The sequence below is a fragment of the Capsicum annuum genome, chromosome 12 (assembly GCF_002878395.1).
Source record: "Capsicum annuum cultivar UCD-10X-F1 chromosome 12, UCD10Xv1.1, whole genome shotgun sequence".
In the NCBI taxonomy this organism is placed as follows: Eukaryota; Viridiplantae; Streptophyta; class Magnoliopsida; order Solanales; family Solanaceae; genus Capsicum; species Capsicum annuum.
The window spans coordinates 145,529,014-145,551,692 of record NC_061122.1 but is presented as its reverse complement, the minus strand read 5'-3'; positions in this window follow the sequence as shown (position 1 = coordinate 145,551,692).

Genomic DNA, 22,679 nt, shown 5'->3' with positions numbered 1-22,679 from the left:
GTTAATTTCTATCCAAAGTATGGTTAGAACATACAAGTTGTATCTTAGGTTACGAATGGTAAGGTGTCCATTGTATGTTTCTCTAAGTTAAGCTTAGGTGATTCTATTCTGCCAAGGGTATGGTTTAGGGGTAGTATCATTTAGTTGGGTACGGTTTGTCTTGGGTGGTTGTATGTTGGACAGTGTTGGGGTCCAAAGAGAGGCCTAGGGTATGAGTTTAGGGTACCACTCGTACTTTATGGTATGATTGGGGAGAGGTGGTCATACCCTGCTGTGAGATTTTTATACAATTTAAGTTAAGGGTAATTTGGAAATTTTCCTTCTTAACCTCTTAAGGCCACACGATTTATATCACTATTGGGATATCATTTACCCTAATATTCTAATCTTAAATACTTAGAAACTCTCTCAATTTCCCTATAAGGCTCTTGGGTCAAGGAAGGCTAGGGTTTTATTAATAGGACCAATTTGGGACTTACAAAGGTGATTTCTCTCCACCATTTTCTTAATCTAAGGCATTACTCCTATGTCATTGTTAGTTCAAACTAAAGGCATGTTTTATGAATTGTTTTCATGGCATGAATATTATATGGTTTTGGGTTTTCAATTATATGTTGGGGTTTTGATTACAATGGTTGGTTATGGTTTTACCATATGTCTTTTACTTATAGTCTTTATATTATTATGGTGGTTTGAGCATTTGGTTGCATGTGAATGGTTAATTGGTATATGATTTTAGCCGTGGAAACACTATGCCCCCAACATGTTTGATAAAATGCCTATGAGAATGTTTTTGGTTAATTTGTTGGACTTTCATTGAACTATTGGATAGTATAGGTTGGTAATGGAACCCTAAATGGAATAAATGGTTTAAATGGTTTGGAATGGTTAAATGGTAGGGTCTTGGTGATTATGGTTGGTCTAATTGAAAGCCTTGTGGGGTACAAGGGAATCTCCCAAGCAAACTTAATTATGAACTACTTGTAAAGGCGTGAGTCTAATGGATGGACACTGAAACTCATGTTTACCGACATGAGAATTGGTCATGGAAACCATATATGATACGTATGAGGTATATAGGAATCCCCTAAGTACACTTGCACATATGTATCATAGAGAGAGAAGGGTACTCGGTAATCCCCTACACCTATGGTATCTCCGATTCGTGCAGCTACACGTATGGGGCCCTTTTAGGGGGTTACACTGGACCCAAATAGCCCGTGGGTGGTTCTAGGATGTTTAAGCTACACGTACCTATTTTAATGGTTTTAAAGGCATGCTAAATCTGACTTTCTTTCCCAGAATGGTTATATATATATATCTGTGGTTAATGAATGAATATGGTTGGCTTACTTGGTTTTAAAGGTTGGCATTATTTTATCCTTATCTAGAGTGCATGCTAGAGTTACCCGCTAACTAATTTTCAGGCGGTTGTAACCCCATGCGATGCAGGAACTGGCTAGGGTAGTTGTAACCCCACGTGATGCAGGAACTGGCCATTCTACTCCTCCTGCTTAATGATCAGATTCGGGAACAACTCGATTGGATTGAAGTGGCGAGCTTTCATTTACCGGAAGGCTCCATTTTGTTTCATGGATATTTTTACGTACCTTGGTTATTTTATAGACATTGGTTTTGGACATGGTTGGGGCATGTCCTAACTAGATATTATTTTACTTTCGGTTAGAGGCTTTATGGAACTATTATGGGTCGGTATGGGCGGTGTTGGCAGTGGTGTTAGCCTTAGTATTGACATTGGTATTTATACCGTTTGACTGTATTTATGATTGGTTTATCCTATTATGTTTTGGATTATATATATATTTATATTGTAACCCATTTGGTATGTGATGTATTGAATGGTTTATGGTTTTGTTTGGGTTTTGGTTATTGGTTAGAGAATGGATGGTTGAACTTGTTTAGGTTGGTCACGGTCAAGGACCTATCCCAGAGTCTGGAATTATAATAAACACTATCTTGTTATACATTCGGAATTCATCGACTCAGGGTATTTATATTTGGAGGTTGGGTTGGGTAACGAGTGTGGTCCCCAACTCAGGTTGGATTTGGGATGCCTATTACGACAAGACCTTGGTTTGGGTCATGTCAAAATAAGAGAAAAATGGCAGTAGGGATGGGTGTGGCAGAAAAAGAAAAAGACAAGAAAAATGTGAAAAAAGAAAAAAAAAGAATGAATAAAAGAAACCACATCCAACCTGAATGTGCATTAAAGAATAAAAGGGAGAAATAAGGCGGGAATTAAAGAAAATTGGTTAAAATATGGACCCCAAAGTTAGTGTAGTGCCAAGGAGGATTAGTCACTTAATATATCCATATGTACCATACCAGCTCCCCAATACATTAAAAGCCAGATAAATTCCTATAGTGATCCTAATTAGACTGTCTAAAAACCAAGGTAAGGAAAATAAGGGTAATCCTATGGTTTTGATGTACATTGGGGGAACTTCTCTTTTGAGCGTGAGTTTTTCTTGACCGTTCTTGCATTGACATGCATTATTCCATATGAGTGAGTGAAATTTCTTTGTTGAAAGGTCACATGGGTTGTATTGCTAGATGCTTACTTTTTTGGGTAGTGTAACTTGTATATATGCATGGTTGTCTGTTGTTAATGTAATTTCCATCCGTTGATTCCCTTGTGTCATATTGTGCATCATGTTTACACACAATTGGTTTTAAAGTGTTTATACAGGTGGGGGCAATTTTTTTGAGCTTGAAGTGATGATTGACTTCCTTAGATAGCTTAGATTCTCCTAGTGAAGCGTCGTGTTTTTGTTTTGTTTTGTTGTGTTTTTTAAGAACATGTCTAAGTTGAGGGTGTTGATGTGCTATGGATTTATACCACTTTTGATTCTTTAAACGATAAAAATATGCAAGTTCAAAAGTTTTAGGGTGTCTAAAAATTCATGTCAAGTACTGTGTTTCGTATAAGTATTGTGTACTACATTTATAACTAGGAGGATATAGGACATTTAGAAAATATTTCCCTTCTTTCGTGCTCTATATTATATAGTAAAGTTGTCCCTTAAGAAACATATGAAAATTTTTGCATTATTCTAAATTTCTTCCACTATGCCTCATCTTTGAGGTAATAAAAGTACTAAAGCTCATTTACTACCTATATGATGCTCATAAATAGAATTATCAGACACTTAGGAAACCACACAAATGTCTTAAAAAGAGCCTGTTAGTGTGTTTTAGTCCTCTAATTCAAAATTTTTCGTCCTTACCTATATGAATTGTGATGTTAAACTAGGAAATGATATGAATTCAAATCCTTCTTTAATCCTCTGTTGAATATAACACCCATGATATGAAAAAGTATGTACCAAGATTATTTCATAGTTGTCATTTGAAGAATAATATAGTTTAAGGTGTTATGAGCCATAAGTACTAGAACGAATGATGTTCCAGCAATTGACGGAACAATTTGCACCTCTTTGATGCTTATTTTACTAGTTCTCAAGAAACAATCTCAGAAGAAAAAAAACTTGGAAAATAAATGTTGGATGGCCACGACGGTCCAACCAACGGACCTTTAGACCCATGATGGACCATCAGGCTGGTCGTCACCTTTTGTGGCATAAATAAGAATATCTAGAAGATGGGCGACGGTCTAAGGGACTGACCGTCGGACCCATTATGGGTCATCGCTGACCGTTGCTGGTTAAGAAAAACCTAGGAAATCTGAGTTTCCAGGGAGAGAAGGTATGATGGGCTGTCGCATTGATCACTGACTTTAGCAGCAAAACAACATAAAATTGGATAACCACTGACATCTTAACTGATGAACCGTCGTAAGTCTGATGGTCCATCAAGAAAATCATCGGTGATGACGCGACAACCTAAATTTGAATTTTAAATCCCAACTTTTAGGAACCTATAAATACCTAGTTTAGGGTTAGAATAGGTATCTTTTGACATTTGTCTAAAATTCTAATGTAAAAAGTTGGAGAAAAAAGTTGAGAGCAAGGAGTTTACACTATTATCTTCTTTTAAATTGGAATTTGAGAAACATCTTTCAATTTGTAAGTTAATTCTAAATTATTTATAAAATATATCTTGTTCATCTTTTCCTTAATTATGTGTGGCTAAATCTCTCATAACTAGGGTCGTGGGAGCCTTGGCATAATTCAATATTAGGGTTGTGGGATTGATGAACTCATGAAAATGTCTTCAATTACATGGCCTTGTCTTAAGTTTTATGATTCCTCTTGGATTCAAACTTGAGGAGTGTGCCTATAAACATAACTTGCTTGAACAAAGAAGTTAGCATTGAGAAAATAGAATGGTCAAAATATAATTAGAGTCTTTACCTTCTAATTTTATAATTGATGCCTTAACTAGATCAATCTCTTGGGGAATTGTTTACTGAACTAATCTATCACTTTAAGTTTGAAAGAATCGAAGTAAATCCATATTTTAAGGTGAAAAACAATTAGATGGGAATAATTATGCAAGTTTCCTTGCAATTATAATTGTTGATGCATGAATTTATAAAAACAACAACCCTTAGTATTGAAACACCTTGGTGATCATAACCCTAGTTTCTTAATTCTCATTTGTTTGAACATTACTATAGAAACATTAATCATTAATACATTACAACTATTGAAGTGATATTTTTAACAACAAACCCCCTTTATTACCAAAAACTAATGACTAAAAGTTTATTAATAATTATACGCCTTAATTAACACCTTATTTCCTGTAGGATTCGACCCCAACCTTAGTTGGTTTATATACTTGAAAAGGACCGCTTACACTATTTTAGGAGAGTTTTAATTTGGCTGTATCAAATTTTGATGCCATTGCTGGGAGTACAGTTGTCAATTAAGTTTATGTGTGTTAACTGACTCTTAGTCAAGTTTCCTGATTTTACTTTTATTTGTTATTTTGGTAGTTGCAGGCTAGTTATTATGCATTCCATGAACTTGAAGGTTAGGCGAACCATTAATTAACTTTTAATCTAGAACCTCAAAGAACTCTGAGAAGGAACATGGCTAACCAACAAGACGCTGCAAGACTAGCCGCTTTGGCTAATGCACAGGTTAACCAATAGAATGCTGACAAACTCGAGCATGTACCTAATGTGGATGTTGAGGAATTGGGTGATGATGAATTGGTTAATCCTATTAATAGGTGATGTGCTAAAAATGTCATACCAGTAAATTAGAATCGGCAAGCAAGAGGTAGAGTGCACCAAAGTGTGCGGTGTAGTTTGATCTAGATGATGATGATGACGCCGACCTGGATGGATCTGGCGCTATAGAGAAATCATTCCACCATCATTAGATCCTAGGTAAAATTTAATATCATGAGCACAATGATCTAACTACTCAACTTGAAAGGGTTGTTTAGTGGATTACCTGGGGATAATCCTAAAATGTAGTTGGTGAAATTCATCAACATTTGTAAGGCATTTAACAATCCCAGAGTAGGACAAAGTTCTATTAGTCTGAGGTTATTTCCATTGTCTTTATGTGGGGAGGCAAATCTATGGTTGAATAAGCTGGCACCTGATTCTATAACAAACTGGAGGCAACTGAAAGGAGCTTTCCTAGAAAAATTCTTTTTTCTTTCAAGAATGTTATAGTTGAGGGATGAGATCAACAACTTTAGGAAACTTCCTGAGGCTTTTTATGAAACATGGATGAGGTTTAAGAAGAAACTGACGCAGTTCTAAACCAAAAGCTAACTGATGAACATTTTATGGAGACATTCTATATGGCTTTAAACTCAGATACAAAGTCAACTGTGGACAATGCTGCAGGAAGAGCCTTCATGAATTGCACTTTTACTTAGGCTACAAAAATATTGGAGAGAATGACAAATATAAGTAGAGCTTAGCATTTCAGGGAATCTGAGGTATAAAGGAATACTTATTCAAGCGGGATGTCGGCGGAGCAATGTCGAAGAGAAGAGGAACGTGATCAAGATATGGATCATATAAAAATACAAATAGATTTTCTCACAAATCATTTGCTCTCAATAAAGGTAGAAAAGGTCAAAGTTGTGGGGTCACATAGTAGGGGAGTTGAATCTTATTCTGAGGAGAAAAATTATTTGAATAACTAGGGAGGTTTCCAAGTCAGCGACCAAGGAAACCAAGGTTAGAACCATCTAAGGGAGAATTATTATGATAAGGCTGGTTATAGAGATCGTGAACAAGGAAGTTGGAAGAACAAAAATGATAGAAGTGGATTATATGTACCACCTGGGAGCCATGATAATGCGTCAAATGATATTGGGAAGATGTCTATGGAGGCCATGATGACCAAATTATTAAAAGGGGTTAAGTCGACTGATGCTGGACTTAGGGAAATGAAGAGCAAGTTATCGACCATGAGTTACCTAGTTGACTCTCATTCCACATCTATTAATCTCCTGAAGTAACAGATGGACCAATTATCAGTAGTGTTCAATCAAAGAAAAAGTGGGACATTATCGAGTGATAGTTTAGCACCCACTGAATGATGGTTCATTTATAGAGATTACCACTTGGAGCGATAAGACGTTACTTAGCCCATATTTGAGATCACCTTATCATGTGGATGATGTGATGAATGTTGAGTCTCTAGCTTATTCTAAGAAGATGAGAGATTTAGCAAAGTAGAGTACATAAATGGAACAACCCTCTAAGTTGTATCAGGTTAGTGATGTGGAGAAGAGCAAGCAAAAAGTAGTAGAGGTTGCACCAACAAAATTCCAAATCCACCACCACTATTTCCATATACATTGAAGAAGAAAGTAGACGAGCGCAAGTTTAGCAAATTCATGGCTACGCTAAAATAGTTGTCAGTGAATGTGACTTTAGTTGAGGAATTAGAGATGATGTTGGGATAAGCTAAATTCATGAAAGACCTTGTGTTGAATAAAAGAAAGGTTATCTATAAGTCCATGGATAACCTACATCATTGTAATGCCATTGCTACTAGATCACTAATGCAGAAGAAAGCTAATCCAAGAGCATTAACTATCCCGTGTACAATTGGAGCATTTAGTTTGGCTAAAGATTTTTGTGATCTTAGGGAAAGAATCAACCTCATTCCATTTATAATCTTGAAGCAATTAGGTTTAGGGACTACTAAGCTAATAACTATGGATTTATTGACAACAGACAGGTCGGTGAAGAGACCAGTGGGTATTTTGTTTGATGTGCTTAAGAAGGTGACCAACTTTATATTCCCTACAGACTTCATAATATAATCGTGAAGTGTAATTTAAAGTACCAATAATATTAGGTAGGCTATTTTTAGCAATCGGGAGAGTATTAGTTGATATGGAGCAGAATAAGCTGAAATTTAGGCTCAATGACGGAGAGGCTAGTTTTGATATCTATCAATCTATGAAGCAATTGAGGGAGATGAGTGTAGTCTTGGTTATTGATGTTATCAATAGAGTTGATCTAATTATACCAGTTGAGGAAAGTTTTGCTGTGGAAACCTTAGCTGTAGTCTTAATAAATTTTAATAGTGAAGGAATTGAGAAGTATGATGCGACTGTGTGTGCATTGATTGGGATAGGGTCATATTCTTATACTCTTAAGAATCTAGATTTGGAAATGAAAAATCAACCAACACCACCTGCAAAACCTTCCATTGAAGAACCACCAATGTTGGAGTTAAAAGAGTTACCAGGTAATCTTCAGTATGTATTTTTAGGTGATGGTAATACTTTATCGGTAATCATTGTAGCTAATTCGGCGGAGCATCAGGTTGAGACTCTTATTTTGATATTGAGGTGCTACAAGAGGGCCATTGAGTGGACGATTATTGATATCATAAGTATTTCACCAGAAATCTGTACTCATAAGATCCAGATAGAAGAGGAATACACTCCCACTATTGAGTATCAATGCAGGCTAAATCCACCAATGCAAGAAATAGTAAAGAAAGAGATAAGAAAATGGTTAGATATTAGAGTGGTTTACCCAATTTCTAACATAGTGAGTAACCCCAGTTTAGTGTGTGCCCAAGAAAGGAGGTATGATGGTGGTATATAATTAGAAGAATGAGTTAATTTGACTTAGGCCTTTGACTTATTGGAGGGTGTGTATGGACTATAGGAAACTAAATTCTTGGACTTTGAAGGATCATTTTCCAATACCCTTCATAGACCAAATGATAGACCGATTGGCAGGAAAAGGTTGGTATTGCTTTCTAGATGGGTACTCAGGCTACAATCAAATATCTATTGCACCTGAGTATCAAGAGAAAACAATATTCATTTGTCTATATGGAATATTATCTTTTAAGAGAATGTTGTTTGGGTTGTGTAATCGGCCACTTTCCAAAGGTTTATGATGTCCATCTTCTCATACATGATGGAAGATATGTTGGAAGTATTTATGGATGATTTTTCTATGGTTGTGATTCATTTGATAGTTGCTTGGTGAATCTAGGTAATGCATTACAGCATTGTGAAGAGTTCAACCTTGTCCATAATTGGGAAAAATACCATTTCATGGTTAAGGAGGGAATAGTATTGGAGCATTAAAATTTTACCAAAAGAAATTAAGGTTAATCTAGCAAAAATTAAAGTTATTGAAAAACTAACCCCTCCTATTTCAGTAAAAGGGTGCGGAGTTTCCTTGGACATACAGGTTTCTATTAAAGATTTATAAAGGATTTTTCCAAAATTGTAAATCCACTTTGCAAGTTGTTGGAAAAGGAGACCAAGTTCATGTTTTTATGGTGATTGTTTGAACGCCTTCCAATGCCTTAAGGAAAAATTAGCTGTTGCTCCTATCATTGCTCCAGATTAGTCCAAACTATTTGAAGTGATGTGTGATGCAAGCAAGGTTGCACTCGCAGCTATTTTTGGGCAAAAGAATAAAAAGCTTTTTCACCTTATTTATTATACCAGTAAGACCTTAAATGAAGTGCAAAAGAATTACACTATTATGGAGCAAGAGCTTTTACCTGTGGTTGATGTGTTTGAAAAAATTTGAGTGTACTTATTGGGAACTAAGGTGGTAGTAGACACTGATCATGCAATATTGAGATATTTAATGGCAAATAAGGATTCCAAATCGAGGCTCATAAAATGGGTGTTGCTACTTCAAGAGTTTGACTTTGAGGTCAATGACAGGAAATGATGTAAAAATCAAGTAGCGGACTATTTGTCTCGGTTGGAGAATGAAGGAAAGAGCTCAGAAGAAGTGGAACCTGATGAATCCTTTCTGGATGAGCAGGTCTTTGCTGCTACTCTTAAATTGGTACCTTGGTATGCAGATTTTGCAAATTTCATTGTCAGCGACATCATTTCATATAACCTCATTTTCATCGAAAGAAGTTTCTTCAAGAAGTGACCAGGTATTTCATGGATGAGCCTCATTTGTTCAGATGTTGTGCTAAGAACATTATTAGAAGATGTGTACCAGAGGTGAAAATATTGAACATTTTGAAGGCGTGTCATTTCTCCTTGGTTGGGCGACATCATGCACGTGATTGGACCGCCAGAAAGATCTTACAAAATGGTTATTATTGGCCCTTAATTCATAAGGATGCTTATGAATTCGTGAAGGCTTATGATCAATGTCAATGACAGGGGTCCATCTCTAAATATCATGAGAGTCAAATAACCAAGATGTTGGAGGTAGAGCTATTTGATATATGGGGCATAGATTTTATGGGAACCTTTGCAAACTCTTATGGTCTTAAATATATCTTGGTTATGTTGGACTACATGTCCAAATGGGTAGAAGTTGTGTCTCTAGCAGAAAATAAAGGGAAGATAGTGGTTGCATTCTCGAGAAAGAACATTTTCACTCGCTTTGGTGTTCTACAAACTATTGTAAGTGATGGAGGGTCACACTTTTGTAATAAGATATTCCAAGCTGCTTTGGCTAAGTATGAGGTTCCACAACATAAGGTAGTGACACCTTATCACCTATAAACTAGTGGACAAATGGAAGTGTCAAACAGAAAGATCAAGTCTATCTTGTCCAAGACCATTAATGTAAATAGAATCAATTGGTCAAGAAAACTTGATGCTCTTTGGGCACATCGTACTGCCTCCAAGACACATATTGGAATATCTTCTTACCAACTAGCCTTATGCAAGGCCTATCACTCGCCAGTAGAGATAGAATATAAGACATTATGGGTACTTAAGAAGTTAAACTTGAGTTTGAAAGAAGTAGCTGAATAGAGACTTTATAAACTAAATGAGATGGATGAGTTTCGCCTCCGAGCTTATGAATAATTTGATATGTATAATGAGAGGATAAAATGAAACTATGATCAAAGAATCGAAAAAAAACTATGATCAAAGAATCGAAAAAAAAGACTTTCAAGTAGGTGATTGGGTGTTGCTCTTCAACTCGCAATTTAAGTTATTTCCTGGGAAGTTGAAGTCAAAATGGTTGGGACCATTCAAAATAACCTGTCTTTCCATTTGGTGTGGTTGAGTTGGAGAACAAAGATAACAGTATGTTCGAGGTGAACAGACAAGGGATCAAGAATACATTGGTTTGGTGGATAAGGTAAAAGTGTTTTCTAAGATTTATCTTGATAAAGTCTGAGTAATCAAGATAATGGAGTCATGTTGCGACGTTAAATCAGGTGCTAGTGAGAGGTAAACCACAATGTTTTTTAAAATCATGTAGATAGTTGTTTTTAATTCATTTGTAGGATTAATCTGTGTGTTCAGTGTGCAGGAGCTGGTATTGCAAGAAATTATAAGTAGGATTTTTCTGGATAAGCAAGGATGGGACACCAGATGGACCATCAACCTAGGGATGGACCATAGGTGTGTCTGTCATAAGCGACCAAATCAATGATACATATTGGATGAGGGTTGATGGTCAGTATGATGGACTTCCAGCCTTGTGATGGACCATCACTGTAATTGTAGACCTTTGGTAGATCAGATCAAATATTGGCAAGTCCCGATGATTGACGTGATGGATCACTAGGCTTGCAATAGACCATCACTTTTACCGTCAGAATTTGTCATAACTTACGTAATAGTTGGGTCAGCCCAATTCCAAATATCAGGTCTCTTTTGGCCAAATTAAGCCTATGAACCGACCCAAGTGTATTTATTGATCAAAATTGGAGAAATTACATGCATACATGCATGTATTTTCCACTTCAACTTCTAAAATGGTTGAAACTCCTAAAAATTAATCCATATTAAATCATATTCATTTCCCAGACCAACTTTTTAGTTACTTCTCTCTTCTATTTAAGCTTTTCAAACAAACCCACTCTTCTATGAACCACTTCTTGAAAACTCTCTCTATTAAAAGAAATCCTTGTGCCTTTTTGGTTAAGTTCTATAGCTTTCTGATAAATGTAAAGTGGCATTGCAGGTCCAGGTATATCTATGAACCTTAAATATTCAGAGGTCTATGTTATAAAGGATTGAAATGAGTAGTATGGGCTGATATACTTAAATTTTATTTTATGTGTAATGTAAGAAGGTGTTTACTTTATGATGGTGGAGACTGTATAGGATGAAGTCTGAGTAACCATGTTACTGTAGATAATTTGAAGGAATTTTAACGAAAATTTGACAATTCTATCGAATTAATAGCACAGGCACACTAAGTGTTTGATGAAATTCCCCAAAGAAGTTTAAAGAACTGGGGTAACTGACGGACAGATTGACGGATAGTCACAAGTGGGATGAATAGTTGGTAGGTCAAAATCAACTGATAGACTCTAGATATCAATGACAATCAAAGCGATGGACGGTCACCCTTGCGATGGAACATCAACTCCACTGTCGCTTGGTCACTGAAAATCTTACTTAAAAGGAGATGGGCCATCACTATTACGATGGACCATCTGCTTGATCATCAACCTTAAGTAGAATCAAAACTATTTTCCTTTCTTTTTCTTACTAATAGCTGGGTGTTCTGTTTCCCCTTAACTTAGGTACCATGACTCAGAAGCTTCCTTGAAGTAGAGGTAGGGTTCGATCTTTACCAAATTAGGAAACCACCATCTCAAGGACCAAAAATAAACTAGAAAGAGATACTAAGGCCCCAACCTACTACACACATCAAAGTGATAAGAAAAAGCAACCACTCTCCTAGTTTGATAAGGTGAGTGAACTATCAAGCGTGGTGGTCATCAATGAAAGTAGCAGTGAAATAATAGTAGATCAAGTTCAGGACCTGAGGTTGAGGAAAAAAAAGAGGTCACCATTAATATTGAAATAGAGCCAAAATAGGAAAAAGATGATATAATCAAGAGTAAGAACCTGGAGGTTCGAGAATCAATCTGGTGCATGGTTAAGGGAGCAAAGAAATACTTTTTTGATGGGATCCAACCAACAAAAATCAAACCCATGAAGAGGACCATTAGATAATTACAATTTACCTTCATGAGTACCCAAACCTAGAGAAGAGGTTCAATGAATATGAGCTAGCATATCTGAGTAAGCCTCCTGGGTCATACTACCCAAACCTGGTACGTGAATTTTTCGCTAATTAGTTAGAAATATCCCCCATACATGGGGAATAGAGTAAGAATCTAGGTTAGAGGTGTGATAGTTTATATCTCTGATCATACCATCAACCAAATTTTATTTGGTCAGTAGTACACCGCCCTCACCATCACATTAGAGCTTGAGCATCGGATGAATACAACATATAGCCAACGACCATGGTTAGCTCCAATCTTGAAAGATGATGGAAATTCATTGTGGCTTCAGAATAAAGAATGAATTGCAAAATCTTCCGACAGCTATAGGGCAAAGTTTTGGTGGGCCATAATAAGGTTATGGCTAATGTTGACAGAAAGAGAAGATAATCTTGACCCTCAGAGAGCACTGCTAGTAGAAAGTTTATTAAAAGGCATGAAAATTGACTTTGGGTATATAATTGGTGATGAAATATTTATGCGACCTCACAATATATCTAGTGCATTACCATTCCTATGCCTAATCATTGAGCTTTGCAGGCAAGCAAATGTGTTGATCATCTGAGAAGTCGGTAATGAATTCGGGCATAAAAAAGGCAAGATAATAAAAGAACAAAGGATGACACAAAATTTGAGATGAGATTTCATAGGCCTCTGTCATTTGGGACACAGGCTGAACCTACAGTACAAGTATCAGATACACCTTCAGGTATGTTGTTGCCTTTAGCTACTTTTGTTCCAAAAGACACTTCTGCAACTTCTAGGTTTGTACCTACACCTCCCATGATAGACATGGATTCTATTCCATATAGATACTCAGAGTATAGGTTTACCTAGGAGAACTTTGTAAAAATAGTTAAATTTCTAAATAAATTTAAGTGGCAATTGAATACATGAGCCAACGAGTTCAAATCATTTTTGGACAGAGTGGTTGTGGAGGCTTTGAAACCTTATGATAATCTACATGCACATATGGATGATATACAAAAACATGTGAATGATAAGATACGAGAATTATCCACTCCGTACTTATCCGGATTTACTGCCGAATTGAAGTAAACCCAGACAAATATTGTAAGTAGAAAAGGAAGCCTAGCCCAAGCATTTATTATCTAACTTTTATAAAGATTGAAGATGAGGAAGATCTTATGGACCTCATGGATAGGCCACTGAAGGATAAATAAAAAGAGATAGATAAAAGTGGCAAAAATATGTCGACTAGAAAGAAAAGACATTAAGTTGAGACACCAAAGGAGAGACGATTAATAAAAATAGCGAAGAGATTGAAGAAAGATAAAGCAAAGAGAAGAAAGCGGTATAAAGATGAAACGAATGGAGATTCCACCAGTTTCGTACAAGAAAGTGGGAACATGCCATCCCCACTACCTATCCCTAACTCTATCACTGAGGAAGGGGATGATTTGAGAATCCCGGTCACTATCTGGGTAATTATTGCTGAGGCTGAGGCTAAGAAGGCCTCTCATGATTTGACAGATTCAAAGCCTAAGGGATATTCAAGTATTCTACCCCCTTGAATTTTATTTATTATGCATTGGGGATAACATATTTTAGTGGGAGTGGGGGTACTTATGTGAAATCTATCACCACGGGGTTTTTCGTTGCCTGTGTTCTTTTCCGTCGTGTGCTTTCTAGGAGAACCGATATGTGTAGGATTTTTAAATTCATTATGACTATGTGGTTATAAATATGCAATGTTTTATTGCATTGGGATGTCATTCCATTTTGTGATTTTTTTAGTATTGCCTCCATATGTACGTACCATGCATGTTAAAAGAAAATGAGTGAATTAAAAGTTGTTGAACTATGGAATGTTGGATTTCTTAAAATGAGGACCACTATCAAAATTTTTCTTGTGTACATACTTTGTAATGATTGGCCATTGTGAATCTATGCTTGGCATTATAATCCTTGACTGAGTAAACATGTTTATGTTAACACAAGTCTGAAAGTCAATAACATAAGAATTGGTTCATTACTGGTATGTATGGGGTCTTACTGCATTTTTTAATATATGTATACAGCTAAAACTTCCTCGGTTCATTTTTTTAAGGGATAGTTGGTTAAATAGGATAGAATCTTAGGTCGTTTTTCAAAAAAGTCCACTTAGCCTTAAAAGCCTTACAAAAAATGTAGATGTGTAGAATTGTTTAAGTTCCTTTTTGAGCCTGTAACATTTCATTTATCCTTATAGACTACCTTTGTTTTTCTTGTTAAAACCCTATTTTGGCCCTGGTCCCTCCTTAGACATTATTTACCTTAACTCGGGTAAATTATCTGAATTGAGGGTGGCTACTATAAAGAGTTAATGACTAAAAGATAGTTTCAATAAGAGTTTGGATTTTAAGATCCCATCTCATTAGGCTTTGGTCCCTTGGGATATTGTGTACCTTCACTTATGGCATCTGCATAAGTTAAGGGTAGCTGGTGCAGATGGATAAACTTTAATAAAAGAGCTGATCAAGCTCATTGTAAAAAAGGGCTCTGGGATAAGAAAGGTGCATTATGGGGTAGAAAGTGAAGTTTGATAGTAGCAACAATGGCAAGGATGCTGAAGTCATTATTCCAAAAATACATCTCATCCATACCTAAGGATTCATTACAAGCCTTAGAAAGTCCTGTAGTGATCCTTGATAATCAGCTATAGATGTTGGAGAATGATAAGGGAAAGCTTATGTGATACACGAACTAACTAAGGAATCAAAAACTACAACTAAGATACGAATACGAAGATAAAGATAGAACAAAAAGTAGTAACATAGAGAATATGAAAGGAATTGAAAGAAATAAAGGGTATATCAAACCCTAAACCCTCAATCAATATACCAAACAAGTCACCTATATTGTATGTAGACCTCAAGGGAATCGATTCCTAAGCAACCCACATTTCTAAACAAAGTATCAAAATAAGTGATTCCATGCTTTCCTCACAATCTCACAAGTGTTCATATTTATAATTCATTAATAACTACCTACTGAAATACATAGAAGTCCTATTTATAGTCTAGGCTAAGTTGTTACATCATATGGGCCCAAAAGTGACCCATTTAGAAAAGACAAACATAGAGGAGCCCATTAGGCACTTTCTTGAGCATATGGTGTGCACATGGTGCATATAAAAAGGGTTTAATGGGCTATTTTGACCCGATCTAGTAGATATAGAGTGGGTTGGGTGCACCTCCAAAGTGGATGGGCACATATTTTCTTTCGGGGGCTTTCTAGCCCGTTGTGCCTTCCCTTGGACTCTCTAACTTCCCTTGATCCTCCTTGATCATCATAATCACCAATGTATGCCTTTTGATATCCATCAAGAATTCATCAAGTGTCTCTTCACCCATAAGCATCTTCTCAAGCAATTTGGAGGCCATTTGGATTGTATCAGCCCCTTTTTCTTGAAGAAGATTCGTCCTCGAATCTACAACATTTAAACATAAGTTAAGAAACACCACCAATATTTTATCAAGGAATGAGGGTTTGCACATAGGTTAAAATCAAAACATCCATGCCAAGGAGACACCCATTTCACATATAACTAAACATTCTTCAAGACAATAGAAAAGAAGTTAACATTTAAATTGTAAAAAAGTTGGCTATGATAAGCATAAAAAAATTCTCCTAAGTTAGTTCCATAGCAATGTCACCAAACAAATCATCACATATTGGAGCAACTAAGGGTAGAATCAAAAAGTCATTAGGGTATAGTTTACCCTTCCATTGATAAGAAACCATGTTTAAACATATGGCATACTTAGCACCAACATGGTGATGCTCACAAATGAAGAAAATGGAATGACAAGAATTATGATAACTTAAGACCCATGTCTCGACCTATGTTACCTCTTTGATCCAATTGATGATATTTTTGAACTTGGGGATGGGTTCCCAAGTGTCCTCTTCCATTTTGAATTAGTCTAAATCTTCCTCTTCGTCCTCTATGCCCCACACGTGAGCTCCTCTTCTAGTTCGTACAAATTCCACAAAGAGAGTTACTTTATCTAACTCTTCACCTCTCCCATAAGGTTTCTCACTCCCTCATCCTCAATTTAGATTGTTTCTTACAGTTAGCTAGGATTTGAGGTGGTTGGTTTTGGTTAAGTGGGGTTTTAGGTAGTTCTTGGGGTATTTGGAAGTGGGGTTCATGGTTTTGTGGAGCTTTTTGACAGGATTGATTGAATTGGGGTTGTAGTGGATGACCAAGATTTTAGTTATTTGGGTAAATAGTGGCTTGGATGATGGGTTCATGTACTTGCCTAGGTCGATTGAGCATTTGGTGAAGTGTTTCTAGAGTTATAGTAGTGGAGGTGTTGAGAGCAAGTCCACTAGAGGAGGCATGGTAGTTTTGAGGAGTTGAGTGTGTGGAGTCTAGATGAACTTCCAAGGTTTCCATCCTACTTGAGAGTGATCCTTCCATCCCTTCCATTCTTCCTTCAAGGTATCCTAATCGACTATCCATAGGATTAGGCTTCTCCATGATGGGAGCTAACATAGCATTTGTGGCATTATTATCCATGGTGTGTGATGTTTCACCTTTTTGAGTCATGGTACCTATTAAGATACATTAAATAAAATTAAAAAAAATAAACAAGTTAAAGGTTAGAAATCAACCTCACAAGCTCTTAAAAGTTCACACCTTTGTTTGTCACTCAATTGGCATTGCAAGTGTTGATAGCTCGTTTGTAATCCAATGAGATTGCTTGGTACCAATTATGGCTTGAGGTCGGAATAGATCCTTGTTTGAAATGACTCAAAGAAAAAAAATATGTATGAACTTGATTCAAGAAATAACAATAAATTCAAAAGAGAAAAGCTTGAAAGAAAAGTAGGACGACAAAAGAAAGAACTCAAGAACTAATCAAACAACTTAGTAGATGAGTTACTAGTTGATGAGTAGTTTAGGAATCAAAGAAGAGATATAAGAATTAAGAAATTGAAGATAAGAATCAAAACTTGAGAAATGGAGTTTTTAATATATTGAGATGTATTCTAGAAGGTGTATTGAGGTAGGAGGAGTGTTGAAACGCGTTTGAGGTGTGTTTGGGGCTGCCTTGCGTTGAATTAGAGTGATCTGTATTGGGGGTGCATTGGGGATGCTGCAGCAGGTGGGGATGTTGCAGCAGGTGGGGAGAAGGTGGGAAGAATCTTAGACCCTTGGAAACTTCCTTGAGGTGCGTACACAGGTCAAGGGCAAACCAGGGGCACCTTGGGAGCATATGTAAGGCAGATTGGCCGCCTCCTCTCTCTTGTATAGGCAATTTTGCCATTCTAAATGGTTCCCCTTGTACTCTCTTATGGAATATCCTTAGGATATTATTATATGCCTTAGTACAAACACCTTTTCCACACTTTTATTCCTTATTTTTGGATCAAACAACAACTTTTGATAAGAATTCAAGATAAAGATTTGAATCTTCCTCAAGAACACTCAAGAACACCAAAACTTCGAAAACCTCTAACTCTTGAATTGATGATCAAAATGTGATGAAATTTTTACCCAAGACTCTTTTCAACCTTAAAAACACATTCCACACTTCATTTTGTCCAAATTCACAACCAATTTTTCGAGATTTTTGTTTCTCCTTCACTTTTTCAAGTTCAAGCTCTTAACAATGGTATCTCACTCAATTTGACTCTGATTAAGCTCAAATTTGAACCCTAGACTCCTATAGTGTTAGAGAACACATATCTAAATCTATAAACACAATAAGAACACAAAATAAAACACTTAAATTTTGACCTAGGGCTCAAAACATGAAAAGTACTTTTTGGGGATTTGCAATTTTGACATTTTTTTTGTGGATTTTCAAGATAACAAACCCCGAATTGACTTCATAGGAATGAAATCAATCCCAAATCCCATACTAAATGATACCCGAACTAACTTAGAATCAAAAACTACAACTAAGATACAAATACAAAGATAAAGATAGAATGGAAAGGTAGTAAGATAGACACAATTAAAGAAATGGAAAGCAAATAAGGGGTATATCAAACCCTAACCCTTAATCAATATACCAAAAAAAGAAACTAAATCGTACGTAGACCTTAAGGGAATTAATTCCTAAGAAACCCATGTTTTTAAATAATGTACCAACGCAAGCGATTCTATGTGTGCCTCACACTCTCACAAGTGTTCATATTCATAATTCATCAATAACTGCCTACTAAAATGAAAAGAAGTACTATTTATAGTATAGGCTAATTTGTTGCATCCTATTGTCCCAAAGTGACCCATTTAGGAAAGACAAACATATAAAATCCCATTAGGAACTTGCTGGAGAATATGGGGCATACATGGGGTGCATTCTAAAGGTTTAGTGGGCTATTTTGACCCACTCTAGTAGATCTAGAGCGGGTTGGGCATACCTCCAAAGTGTATGCAGCACATGTTCTTTTTAGGAGGCTTTCTAGCCCTATTTTGCCTTTCCATTGGCCTCTATAACATCCCTGGAGAGTCGTTGATCATCATAATCATCCAGTGGATGCATTTTGATAGACATTAAGAAGTCATCAAGTGTTTATTGACCCGTAAGCATCCTCTATACTAATCTAGAGTCCATTTGGATTGTATCATTATAATTTTATGTATACTTCATTTTAAATTTGTTATGAGAGTGAGGGATTTTATTGTTAGTACTCAATCGAAATCATCACACTTTTTTGAAAGTGAGGGCAAGTGAACTGCACCTATGATTATTGGTCTTTAGATATCGTATCTAAAGTGTATACATGTTAGCTAGTTAGGGTCTAATGCCAAGCATTTATTCCTATAAGTTAGGACTACAAAAGTAGTGTATACATTAATTAGTTAATTTGTGCTAGTTCCAAAAGCTGTTATTTTATTCATTTCCCAGAAGAATATGTGGTATGGTATCGAGTTGCTTGAGGACAAGAAACTGCCTTAAGTTGAGAGTGTTGATGTTTCGGTATTTGATAGAATAATTTACACCTCTTATGAGAGAGAATTGTTTGTTTTCTAGCAACTAGTGGCGTATTTGATGCTTGTTTTACTTGTTCTCAAGAAATAAGCTTAGAAGTAAAAATAACTTAGAAAATAAATGTTGGATAGCCACGATAGGCCAACCAATAGACCGTCAGACCTTCAACGGACTATCAGGCTAGCCATTATTTTTTGGGGTCAAAATTAATATCTGGAAGATAGGCAACGATCTAAGAGACTGACTGTCAGACCCACGATAGGTCGGTGCTCTGCCCGTTGCTAGATAAGAAGAACCAATGGAATCTGAGTGACCAGGGATGAAAGGTATGATGAAATTTTAGGTCCTCAATGGGCCATCACATTGACCACCAACCTTAGAAGAAAACCAATATGAAACTGGATAACTATCGATGGCCTGACCGACAACCATCATAAGTCCGATGGTCCCTCAGGAAAATCATTAATGATGATACAACAGCTTAAATTTGAATTTTAAATCCCAACTTTCTGGGAACCTATAAATACACAACTTAGGGTTATAATAGGTATCTTTTGATATTTGGCTAAAATTGTAACAAAAAAAGTTGGAGAAACAAGTTGAGAGCAAAAATTTTATACTATTATCTTCTTGTAAATTAGGATTTGAGAAACATCTTTCAATTTTTAAGTTAATTATGAAATATATCTTATTCATCTTCTTCTTAATTATGTGGGGCTAAATCTCTCATAACTAGGGTTATGGAATCTTTGGTGTAATTCAATACTAGGTTTGTGGGATTGATGAATTCATAAAAATACATTCAATTACATGACCTTCTCTTCAGTTTTGTGATTCCTCTTGGTTGCAAACTTGAGGAGTGTGCCATAAACATAACTTGCTTGAAAAAAGAAGTCAATGTTGGGAAAAGAGCATAGACACAATATAATTAGTCTTTACCCTCTAATTTTATGACTGATGCCTTAACCGAACCAATCTCTTGGGGAATTATTTTTTGAACTAATCTATCACTTTAAGTTTGAAAGAATTGAAATGAGTCTATCTTTGAAGGTTGAAAAATAATTAGATGGGAATAATTATGCAAGTTTCCTTGCAATTATAATTGTTGATGCATGAATTTGTAAAAACCACAACCCTTAGAATTAAAACACCTTGGTGATCATAACCATAGTTTCTTAATTCTCCTTTATTTGCATGTTACTATAGAGACATTGATCTTTAATACATTACAACTATTAAAGTGATACTTTTAGCAACAAACCCCTTTTATTATTGAAAGCTTATGACTAAAAGTCTATTAATAATTATACGACTTAGTTAACACCTTATTTTCTATGGGGTTCGACCCCAACCTCAGTTGGATTATATATTTGAGAAAGATTTCTTATACTCTTTTAGAAGGGTTATAATTTGGGCATATCAATAACCTCAGAGTTGGGATATGAATTAAGTACAATGGCTAGAAAGGTGGGTATAGATATTGGTTAAGGTATATAGATGTATCTATATATTCTTTTAAGTCAGGAGATGATATATCTTTAAGGGTTTACTAAGGGGTAACAAGTGCGGTGTAGAGTTCATGTAGAAGGTAGAGAGGGTGTTGTTTGTTAAGTTTCCATGGAGTATATGTGAATTAGAAAAAGGAGCTTATAATTGTATGTCATGGAGTTAGAAAAGTGTAGGCCATTAATGAAAGTATAAGGTGTTTGAGGATTGATAGCTCTAAGTTGTACTTTACAGTTGTTTAAAGAAAACCGCTTAATTCTTATTGAGCTATGAATATAGTTTGTACATATAAATGGATAATTAGTAGTGATATGTGAAATGAGGATATACCAATGAACTATAGTTAAATAGATCTTAAAGATTAAAATTGACTATTGTTATCCTGAGGTTTTAGTGGACTAATGTCAATTGATTTTTTTAATATAATAACTACTAAGACAGAATAGCATGTGAAGTTGTGTTGTTAACCATGTCTAGTACCAGACACTAAGTTTGAACTTTGGATGACCATCAAGGTAGAAATAGTGATGGTTTGGAAGAAGTGATGATGACTTTATAGAATTGATCTTATAGGTATGGCATAACATATGCCGGAATTTAAGGCGGTTAATTTGTAAAAAGAGCGATGATGTAGGTATGATTTAGATGTGTAACAAAGGTAATTTATGGATACATGGTTCTAATATTATTAAGTGTTGTGTGTGCTTAATTGGTACCCTTGAGTATCTAAGTGTGAAGAAGGCTAGTTATATAGTATATGGTATTCCTAATAGATAAATTTAGAAGCTACAGATAGATGATATTAAGTTTCTTGGTAAATTTTAGTTCTCATGATTTTGGTTAAATATTAGTTTAAATGTGTGATGCTAGTGAACAAAGAAGAAGAGGGAAGATAGTTGTGTTTAGAGATGTGGATATGTTCACCAACAAGAAAGTAATTATAGGATGGTGATTATTGAAGCTAGAGAAAGTTAAGAGTGGTCTGCCTAAAAGAATTTCCCTAGAAAGAATTTAGTATCTCCCAAACATAGTTTATTCGGGTGAGTTAAACATTCATGTGTAGACCTTTAGATTAAAGAAATTATTCCTGAGGATATAGAATAGGCGCATAGACTTAGAATATCAACTTTGTTCTAAGGGGGACATGATAGAGTAAAGAACCAAACCAAGTTATTTGAATGAGATTGTGATGTATTTTAATAAAATTTATGATAAGATTGCAATTCATTCTTACTATAACATACTCCTTAATTTTAGTATGACACCCTAGCCATGTCTTGCGTGTTATCACCATACCCATAAACTATGCTTACTCACTTTATACATATTCATGTTCATTCTTAGCGCCAAGTAAAATAAGTAATACCTTCACCTGGTGATCCTAGTCCTCCTCCATAAATCTATGAATTTCAGTCCTAAGTTAAATAACTTATGATATATATGAACTTATGTTTTACGGTATTCTCAGTCCCCTGAACTCATGATATGCTCTTAATGACTAGTAAAAATCACACTATGTCATGTATGTTCGCAGATTAGAATGTTAAAAGAAAAAAATCATTATTTATGATTTCTTGCTCTAAGGCCCATGTACGCCCACCAATGAAAATAATTTATAGTTATGTCATGTCATACCCAAGATAACTCCCTATTAATATACTTTGTGTTAATATATGAAGTATTTGTTCCTATTGTACCCTATCTCACAGGTCCTGATAAGTATAAGTCACAAATGAGTAGTATCTCTCTTATTCGAGATCCTCATATATTAGTCCTTTAGTGACCCTCCTTATGTTAAGATAGTGGTGATTAAAGTGGCTATATA